Source organism: Triticum urartu, chromosome 7 (assembly GCF_003073215.2).
Source record: "Triticum urartu cultivar G1812 chromosome 7, Tu2.1, whole genome shotgun sequence".
In the NCBI taxonomy this organism is placed as follows: domain Eukaryota; kingdom Viridiplantae; phylum Streptophyta; class Magnoliopsida; order Poales; family Poaceae; genus Triticum; species Triticum urartu.
Window position 1 is genome coordinate 394,385,320 of NC_053028.1, and position 9,283 is coordinate 394,394,602.

Below are 9,283 nucleotides of genomic sequence, written 5' to 3' on the forward strand. Positions count from 1 at the left end.
GGCATGGGAATTTTGACACCTTTGCAATCTTGCATGCCGAATTTCCTCAGTACATCCTTGAGGTATTTCTCCTGAGATATGAATATGCCATTGTGTTGTTGATGAATTTGAAGACCTAATAAGAATTCCAGTTCTCCAATCATAGACATTGATATTCTTCACTCATCATATATGCAAATTCATCACTATAATGTTGGTCAGTACAGCCAAAGATAATATCATCAACATTATTTGGTACGCCAGGGTTTTCCCAGTCACGACGTTGTAAAACGACGGCCAGTGAATTGTAATACGACTCACTATAGGGAATTCCTTCAAAGTATCATACCACGCCCGTGGGGCCTGCTTGAGGCCATAGAGGGCCTTATTGAGTCTGAAGACTTTGTCAGGATTCTTTGGATCTTCAAAACCTGGGGGTTGAGCAACATATAATTCTTCCTCAAGCTTACCATTGAGGAATGCACTTTTCACATCCATTTGATATAAAGTGATATCATGATGGTTAGCATAAGCAAGTAATATGCGAATAGCCTCAAGTCTAGCAACGGGTGTAGAAGTTTCATCGAAATCAATTCCTTCAACCTGTGTGTAGCCTTCAGCTACAAGCCGTGCCTTATTCCTTACCACAAGGCCATTTACGTCTTGCTTGTTGCGATAGATCCATTTTGTGCCAATGATATTGTGCTTGCGAGGATCTGGACGTTTGACCAGTTCCCAGATATTGTTGAGCTCGAACTGATGTAATTCTTCTTGCATGGCGTGAATCCACTTAGGCTCCAGAAATGCTTCATCTACCTTAGTGGGCTCTGTGATAGAGACAAAAGCATAGTGCCCACAAAAGTTAGATAAATGTGAAGCTTTTGAGCATCTGAGAGAACCTGGCGCTTTAATGTCATTGATGATCTTTTCAACTTGCCCTTCTTTTGCAATGCGAGGATGAGCTGGTTGTCGTTGATGAATTTGATCAACATTTTCTTCAGCACCATTTTCTTCAGTATTTTCTTCAGGTGCATTAGCTCAATGTTCTTCATGTTCTGGAATGAATTCTTCAGCAGATTCTTCAGTACGAATGACATCCTCAATAGCCTTGAACTTGATAGTTTCCGCAGGTGCTGGTTCATCTATCATAGTAGGTAGGTTCTCTCTTTGCGAGCCATTAGACCGCACATCTACAGTTTCAACAACTTTGTGAAGAACGTTGTTGAAGACTCCGTAGGTGTGCGAGTCCTTTCCTTAACCAAGCATAAAACCTTCCTGTGCTTTTGGTGCAAATTTTGAGTTGTGATGAGGATCTCTAATCCAACATTTAGCACCGAAGACTTTGAAATAACTTACATTGGGTTTCTTATCAGTGAGGAGTTCATAGGCAGTCTTTTTGAAGAATTTGTGAAGATATACTCTGTTGATGATGTGGCACACAGTATCAATTGCCTCAGTCCAGAAACGACGAGGCGTTTTGTATTCATCAAGCATAGTGCGAGCCATCTCAGCAAGAGTCCTGTTCTTGCGCTCCACGACGCGATTCTGCTAAGGAGTGTAAGGAGCAGATAACTCATGAGTGATACCAAGTTCATCAAGATAGTCATCGAGACCAGAATTCTTGAACTCAGTGCCATTGTCACTTCTGATGTGCTTGATCTTCACACCAAAGTTGGTTGAAGCCCTCGAGAAAAATCGTTTGAAGACTTCCTGCACTTCATGCTTGCAAGTAGCAATGTGTACCCATGTGTATCGAGAGTAATCATCAACAATAATAAAGCCATATAGAGATGCATCATTTGTAACAACAGAATAATGATTAGGGCCAAAAAGATCCATATGAAGCAATTCAAACGGTCGAGTGGTAGTCATGATTGTCTTCGCTGGATGCTTGGCCTTGGTCATCTTTCCAGCTTCACAGGCTCCGCATAAGTGATCCTTGAGGAATTTGACATTCTCAATGCCAATGACATGCTTCTTCTTTGCAAGCATGTGCAAATTCCTCATGCCTGCATGACCAAGTCGTCGATGCCAGAGCCAGTCTTCTGAAGCTTTTGCAAAAAGGCACACGGCTGGTTGTGGTCCTGTAGAGAAATCAACAATATACAACTCTCCTCTCCTAACGCCTTCGAAGACTTTGGAATTGTCAGCTTCCATAAGCACAACACAACGATACTTGCCAAAGACAACAACCATAATAAGATCGCGAAGCATTGAGACAGACATGAGGTTGTATCCTAAGGGCTCGACAAGCATGACTTTGTCCATGTGTCGATCCTTTGTGATCGCAACCTTACCTAGACCCAATACCTGACTTTTTCCTTTTTCAGCAAAGATGATATGCTTTAGATGCGACGGAGATAATGGGGCATCCATCAATAGATTCTTGTCACCAGTCATGTGATTTGTACATCCACTATCGAGGACCCACTCAGTGGCTTTGAGTTGATCATCCTGCAGATGAATTAGTGCAGCTTACGAACTCATATACTTCATCAGTGAAGAATATGACATCAAATCATCAGATCAATTTCATTAAGCAATAGAACAGATAAAGCAGTATGAGGACGTGAGAATTCAGAGTTCATTTCTTCATGGTTAGACTGCGTCCTATCAGGCACACTCAGGTCTCCAACAAATTCTTTAGACGATTATGCATGTCTGGAGACCTGACCCTACAGAAGAGATTAGTTCTTTTCTTCACCACCCACATCTGAAGGGGTGGCAAAGAGTTCATCACTCTACGATCTCCATACGAGAAAGGTGGCATAGAAGCCAATCCATTTCGTTTCACATAAGAGGGGTTAGGATAAGCATATGAATAAGCAGAGTAATTCTTCGAGGACATATGAACATAATGATTAGAAGAATAATGCTCATATTCATAGCCTTTAGCTCTTCCCTGCGAAACAGAGTTGTTAGCATGATGATATTCATATGAGGACTTAGTCCATATGAAGAATTTGATCTGGGGTTCCTATTCTTCACAGGTGGTATCCTGAGGACATTCACTTGTAGACTTTCAAGGCACCTTTTGCGAACCCAGATTTTCTTCATAGGGGAATCGTTCCTGCAGTTAGTGCCAACATATCTAGCAAATACTTCACCATTCTGATTTTTGAACAGTTTATAGTTGGAGTCAAATGACTCATCATCAGAACAAGGTGAAAGGATCGAGAAGAGGTGTCTAGAGGGGGGTGATTAGACACTAAGTACAAAAAGTTGCAGTTTTTAATTTCTTTAAGTTGAAGTGGAGTTTTGGCACATGTTTAACAAACACAATACATATCAAGCAAGCATGCAAAGAGTATATGAGCAGCAGAAAGTAAAGCATGCAACTTGCAAGAATGTAAAGGGAAGGGTTTGGAGAATTCAAACGCAATTGGAGACACGGATGTTTTTGTCATGGTTCTGATAGGTGGTGCTATCGTACATCCACGTTGATGGAGACTTCAACCCACGAAGGGTAACGGTTGCGCGAGTCCACGGAGGGCTCCACCCACAAAGGGTCCACGAAGAAGCAACCTTGTCTATCCCATCATGGCCATCACCCACGAAGGACTTGCCTCACCAGCGGTAGATCTTCACGAAGTAGGCGATCTCCTTGCCCTTACAAACTCCTTGGTTCAACTCCACAATCTTGTCAGAGGCTCCCAAGTGACACCTAGCCAATCTTGGAGATACCACTCTCCAAGAAGTAACAAATGGTGTGTTGATGATGAACTCCTTGCTCTTGTGCTTCAAATGATAGTCTCCCCAACACTCAACTCTCTCTCACAGGATATGGATTTGGTGGAAAGAAGATTTGAGTGGAAAGCAACCTGGGAAGGCTAGAGATCAAGATTCATATGGTGAGAATGGAATATCTTGGCCTCAACACATGAGTAGGTGGTTCTCTCTCAGAAAATGTGTATTGGAAGTGTAGGTATGTTCTGATGGCTCTCTCAAGGAATGAAGAGTGGGTGGAGGGGTATATACAGCCTCCACACAAAAAACTAACCGTTACACATAATTTACCAATCTCGGTGAGACCGAATTGAGAAACTCGATCGGACTGATTTAGCAAACCTAGTGACCGTTAGGATTTTCGGTGGGACTGAGATGCAACTCGGTAGGACTGATATGGTTAGGGTTACGGCATAATGTAATCTCGGTGTGACCGATTACACAAACTCGGTGGGACCGATTTTGGTAATAAGCTAACTAGAGAGTTGGTCAGGCAAACTTGGTGAGACCGATTAAACAAACTCGGTGGGACCGATTTTGGTAATAAGCTAACCAGAAAGTTTGCATTGTAATCTCGGTAGTACCGATTGGTCAATCTCGGTGGGATCAATTTTGGTAATGGACATACACAGAGAGATTACAATCCCATCTCGGTGAGACCGAGATCCCTATCGGTGAAACCGATTTACCTAGGGTTTGTGGCAGTGGCTATGACATCTGAACTCGGTGGCGCCGGATAGAAAGAATCGGTGGGGCCGGGTTTGACTTTTGGTTTAGGTCATATGTGGATGTGGGAAGGTAGTTGAGGGTTTTGGAGCATATCACTAAGCACTATGAAGCAAGAACCTCATCAAGCAACACCTCATCCCCTCTTGATAGTATTGGCTTTTCCTATAGACTCAATGTGATCTTGGATCACTAAAATAGAAAATGTAGAGTCTTGATCTTGAAGCTTGAGCTAATCCTTTGTCCTTAGCATCTTGAAGGGGTTCCACATCCTTTAGTCCATGCCACTTAATTTGTTGAACTTGTCTGAAACATACTAGGTAAAAGTATTAGTCCAACAAGAGATATGTTGTCATTAATTATCAAAATCACCTAGGGAGCACTTGTGCTTTCAATCTCCCCCTTTTTGGTAATTGATGGCAACATACACCAAAGCTTTAGATAAAGATATAGAGAATAACAAGTAAAGCTTTGGAAAGACATGTAACAAGCATAGGCTCCCCCTACATGTATGCAATCATGTGAATATGGAATATAGAAGCATGTGAGAGCATAACCATGACAGAGTAGCAATGTGTTACATGTATCTTGGCTATATGCATCAGGGCAAAAGATATGAATATGGGAAATGTACCTTCATGCCCATGAGTCCTTCTTGCAAGCAGTATGTACATCAGCAAGAATTTCTCATACACATGACTATGATGCATATACTTACCTTGTGGTCTTGAGTTGGCTAGGTTGGGATGAGCCTGCGTAAACAAGGTTAGATAACACAGATGCACCCACTAGCTAGAGCAAACAAAAGAAACCATAAGAGTACCAAGATTGGGATGACATGTAGAGTGAGTACAGAGTACCACGATAGATATTGACATGTCCCCAAAGAGAAAGATATGCAATGAATTTAATAAATTTCTTTCCCTTGGATGTCTTGCTCCCCCTGAAAGTAGCATGGGATACTGGGAGAAGATAGGGAACAGAAAAACAGAGCTCAAAGAAACAAATGAACAGAGCTAATGCAAATAAGCACATATGAACATGTCTTTCCCCCAAGAAGACATGTGGCATCTCTCCTCTTGAACATCAAGCATCTGGGATCCTTGAAGATTACTCTTTCCTAGAGTATTCCCTCCCCCTAGAGATCTCTCCCCCTAGAGATACTAGGAGACTGCCTGTGCGTTGCCTTGGGCCAACAAATGTTCAACCACAACACAAACTCAAGTATCTTCCCCCAATTCCAATATAATTATCCTCTCAATCTATTGCCCCTTCTCAGCATGTGGCTTCTATGTCGGTGTTTTGTTGTCTCACTCTACTACATGCGCAACATGGAACACCACCAACAAATGATGAGATATATATAATGCACCTCACCTTAGTACAAATACTAAGAAAAGGGGGCATATGGATATGAAAACGTTATTCCCACCAGATGTTCATTCACAAACCAACTACGGATAATGCTCTATTTGTCTCCGAGTTCTCCTTTCATCTCCACCTAAGATGTGTCTCCATCACTTTACCTCACTGGGACTTCTTTTCCTAAGGACCTCAAATATACATACAACAATCACACAACAAAATCGCATCGTTGTCATTCCATATCTTCTTCCACAAGCCCTTCCACTCAAACTCTTTTGGCCATTTCTGCTATTCCATATCTTCTTCCACAAGCCCTTCCACTCAAACTCTTTTGGCCATTTCTGCTCCGTCGTCACCCTATTCCAAATATGCCTATGTTACCATCCAGGTCCAAATACACCCATTTTTTTCTCCAAGTCTATCAATTTGTCTTATCAAGTTTGTACTTTCAACCTCGGAATTTCCATTGATCGGAATGAGGAGGGTTCTCTCTTTTGGCCATTTCTGCTATTCCATATCTTCTTCCACAAGCCCTTCCACTCAAACTCTTTTGGCCATTTCTGCTCCGTCGTCACCCTATTCCAAATATGCCTATGTTACCATCCAGGTCCAAATACACCCATTTTTTTCTCCAAGTCTATCAATTTGTCTTATCAAGTTTGTACTTTCAACCTCGGAATTTCCATTGATCGGAATGAGGAGGGTTCTCAAAGTTCACTTCTCTGAAAGAGAACACAACACACATTGATACAGATTCATGATGAACAAGACTCAGTGTTATTTATAACGATGAATACCAACACAAGGTAAGTTATTCAATGGAGTAGCTACATTGTTGTGTTTGTCAAAAAAAGGGTCGAAGAGCATCTCAAAAGCGTACTACTGATGTTTCAAACTCCAGAAAATAAGAACTTCTTCCTACAATGTTGATGCAGTCACTAAACCCTGCAATATGAGCATCGAAACATATGTCAAACAAGCCTCCTTTCAGATATGTTTTCAGAAAGAAAGCAAGTGACTGATTACTGTTTTTGTTGAAACTTCCAACTCCGGACCACAAGAACTTCTTCCTAGTATGTTGAAGCACTTGCTAATTGCTGAAATATGGGCATCGAAACATAAACAAAGGACAAATAAAAATGCAGAGTAAAGGCAAAGTATATACATCATACATGCGTGCCATCTAATGATTTGGTACATGGATTGAGAGACCATTCGAGGAAACTGGAAGCAAGATGAGTATGCCATCTAAACTATGATAAATGATTTGGGCAATAATAAATGGAATAAGAATGCAATCTTACTTTGCATTGATCCCATTCATGTGACTGAAATAAGAAGTAGATGGGAAATTGATTTGTGGCCGTAGCATATGCGCACCAATGGTTCCTTGCATCCAAATGCACCCAGAAATAATTATAGGAAATTAGCATGAATATATCAGAACCAAATTTATGTACATATAGTTATAATTCTGCCACAAGCAAGGTCCATCTACGTACAGTAGTCCATTATGATTCTCCCCAACCTTGAAATTTGATATCATGTTGACTAATCATTGGGTGGAAGCATGCCACGAAGTTTTGAACTTAATGTTTTTGACACGTACATGTACCATGGTTCCCTGCAACATCAAAAAGTGATACTCCCTTTTATCCATATTACTTTTCGCTCAAACGGGTGTATCTAGGCGCATTTCAATGCTAGATACATCTGTTCGCGATATTTTTCACTATGGTCCATGGTGCATCTTCAAAAAGACAAAAAAAGTGTTGCTGTTTTTCCTATTTCCTCGAGAAAGGCTTGCTGCAGAATTATTAGAATTTTATATACAAATCAAAAGTAACATCAAAACATGTTCTTAAACCAAATAAAGGAGATATTTTAACTGCAAATTACCTCTTAGTGCAAGTACTTTTTCTGCAAATTCCAAAGCTTTATGCCTTATGCTGACATGAGTTAACTCTACCAGAGTTTGTTGCTACAGATGGAAGTATTGTTGGAGTTTTGCAACCAGCATCTGCAATGTCATAATTCGAGTTAGGATAAGAAGTCAAAATCTCATGAAGGTACTACAAGGGAAAATCACTTTCTAGACACAGGTCTGGCCAAACCACATTGTAAAAAATGCACACCCTGACCCTACAATGGCTTTATAATTGAAATACAAAACTTCCCCCAAAAATGTACAAACAATTTGTTCAACCAAACAAAGATGTAATTTCTCATAAGAATATACTTGTAATCTACAGTAGCTCAGGTTGGAGGAGGGGCGGGATGCGGCTGCCCACCAAACACCAAAGCAAGAGCCAACTTTTCTAGTGGCCATCGTGGCTGCCTGCCTCAGGTGAAAAAAGGGTGAACCCATAAGTGTGATTTCAGAGGTGGATACCTGATGTCCAGCTCAAGGATAAAACTTAAAACTGAGAAATCTGCCAAATTATACATTTCCCAATAGACCTAAGGGATCAGGGATCAATGAATGTAACCAAACATGGTAGGAAACACAAATGCAAGTAATGTTCCACATATCTACTGGTAGATCCTATCATGATTTTTAGCCTAGCATTTAGTTCTAAACAAACTGCATTAAAATTTTATGGTCATGAATTGTTGGAACTTTTTAAACTTGACTTGTTAAGTTCACGGCCTATATGTGTATGAAAGGTTACAGTAATATAACACGAAGGGCACATGCATGATTTTTCACTGAAAGAAGGAAAAGGTCAACATATATAAGATGAAAATAAGTAGTTCATGAATCCTAATGCAATTTATTTTTTGTTATTAGCAGCATAGTAGTGCTTGTTTGACAATGAATATCCTTGCCTCAAATGATTGCACCTTGCAAGTGGATGCATATGCCGGATTGCTAATTTGGCAAAGCTTGGGCCTCATACCCGAAGATTCAGAGATAAAAGCAACAAGATATTGAGCATCATAGAATTAGTAAATACAGGCAGACAGCTCTGCAACACAATTAGTAAATACTGGTTGAGCAACACGCACAAACCTGATTGGAAAGAGAAGATATGATGCACACATTGGCCACCGCCGCAGCCGAGGATGAAATCAACCCAGGTGTAGAGGGCACGTACAGGCACATGTGAATTCTTCACCTTGAAGTTGTGACACAAATCTATCAGGGATCAGAATTCTGAGGTTGGACGGCTGCCGGATAGTGTTTCCTCCATGATAGATCCGTCTTCCTTTTTTTTAAAGCTCCATGGCAGATCGTCAAGGAGGAGGTTATTAGATATTGTTTTTTGCAGGGATTGGGTAACCACGTGTCCTCCAATGCCATAGATCAATTCGGATGAAGAAAAACTTTATAGCCTCTAGAAATAAACGTGTGTTCAATCTTTCTGGCTAGAAAGGCGATGTGCACGTGCACACAGTGTCGGAGAGAGAAGAGGCCCAGAAGTATCTGCCTCCGCGGTGACAGCAACTCACATCTACAACCAATATTGATGGATGTCGACAGCGG